The sequence below is a fragment of the Triticum dicoccoides genome, chromosome 7B (assembly GCF_002162155.2).
Source record: "Triticum dicoccoides isolate Atlit2015 ecotype Zavitan chromosome 7B, WEW_v2.0, whole genome shotgun sequence".
NCBI classification, from domain to species: Eukaryota; Viridiplantae; Streptophyta; class Magnoliopsida; order Poales; family Poaceae; genus Triticum; species Triticum dicoccoides.
In genome coordinates this window covers 372437255-372439334 of record NC_041393.1, presented here as the reverse complement: position 1 = coordinate 372439334, position 2080 = coordinate 372437255, and positions in this window count along the sequence as shown.

Here is a 2080-nt window from a genome sequence, read left to right as displayed (position 1 = left end):
CCCCCTTATTGCAGTCTACACAACGAAGTGAGGGGTTCAATGCAGTCTTGAAGCTGTATGTAAACCCTCATAAGTCAATTCTGAACTTTGTGAGGCAGTACGAGAAAATACAGACGCACATCCTCGTCAAGGAAGGGTGCAATGACTACAGTACAAAACATCTGGATCTTGACATGTGGTCACAATTCCCAATAGAGAAGTAGGCATACAAGACATACACTAGAGATCTTTACTGCAAGTTCCGTGATGAGTTTTCGATGATTGGACACTACAATGCATTCCAAATTGGTGTGGAAACGTTTGAGCTGAGACCAAATACAGAATGGGATGTGAAGTATGGTTCCAGGAACTACTTAGTGGTGGCAATAATACCCGAGGGACTCTATTCGTGTGAGTGTTGCAAAATGGAGAGGGATGGCATCCTTTGTTGCTACATATTGAAAGTGTTCACGCATATTGGGCTTGATGTCCTCCCGGAGCAGTACATGTTGCAGCGTTGGACGCCAGTTGCTGTCCCAAGTGTGCCAAGTGCCACTAGCCACCAGCCTGATGTAATGCCTCCTCAATCTCTAAAGGAAATTAGGCATGCGAATATGACTGCAGATTTCCAGAAACTAGCAAAGTTTTCTTGTGGTTCTGATGCGGCAAAAGCCATTGTTGATAAACACATTCATGCGACGCGCACAAAGATTGTGCAGCTGAACAAGTATAGAAAGAAAAAAGGGCTACAAGAGAAGCAGGTCCGTCCGCTGGTGATAACAACCAGGATCCTCCCGTGCCGCCTACATCTACAGGGCCTACTCCAGCAACTACCCCTATTGGTCGTGCTTCACCGCCAACTACAATGGGCCGTGGTGGACCACCTCCTCCCATGGGCTGTGGTAGTCGTGGTCCACCATCTCCTCCCATGGCTCGTGCTGCTCATGGTCCAGCGCCTCCTCCCATGGGTTGTGCTAAACCACCTCCTCCTATGGGTCATGCTGGGCCACGTGTGAGTAATGCTTCAACACCTCTTCCTATGGGCAACACAACACAAGGCCATCCTAACTGCACTGAGTAGATGTCACCTATGAGCAATGACAATGACGATGCAACTCCTAGGGATCCGCCAAAGTCAACTACAAAAGGAAGGGCAAGGAGTAGACGCTATCATTCAGCTCTTAAACTGCACCCGAAAAGGAAAAACAGGTGCAGCTACTGCAACTCAGATAAGCACAATGCCACTAGCTGCTCTACGAAGTTGGCATGACAACTTGGTGACATAGAAGAAATAGATAAATGGGGAAACCATCAAAAGGCTTGCACTGTTAGGGCATGGATGGATCTATGAAGGTCCAGCAACAAAAATCTGCTTTGCAAATTTATTCTTTGTCTTTAAACTTACAATTGGCACCCCATTTGTATTCATGTTAAAAAAAGTGGCAGACTATCACTTGGCTATGTGTGAGACTACATATTTACCTATTTATGCCTCTATTGGCAATTTTACATATTTTCCGCATGTTGCTTGGTAAAAAAATGTTAGTATGTGTGTTTTCCTTTAGTGATTGATTTTTTTATGGTTTGCCAAAACCGAAAGGAACTGTGCAAGTTAATTAGAACCAATGTGCAAGTGTCTGCCCTGTATGTGCAACTGTAACATCTCCAAGTACTATGCCATGTAAACAGGAAAAGAAAAAGGGCTGAAATTTTATCATTCTTAGGGTTAAAAAATAGCCACGAAGAATACTCAAGAAACAGAATGTGCAACCTGGGCAAAAAAAGGCCCAGGTAAAATTGTGCAACTGAACTTGTATTGGGTGTGCAACTGATTGAGTACCATTGTGCAGCTATTATGTAGACCAATGGTAGCAGGTAAAAAGGGAGCAAAAACAAAACTTACTCTTTGTACCATTGAATTTCCCTCCACGAGGCTTTGTTGAGAGCAAAGTCAACCATCTTGTGGGTCATTATCCTTCTCATGCTTAGGAACTCTTTTGGTTCGTAGTTTGGCAATTGTTTCCCATTCCAAATGCTTGTATTGAACAACATAAACACACCACATTCATTGCTGTGCAAAAAAATAAGGAAAAAACACATT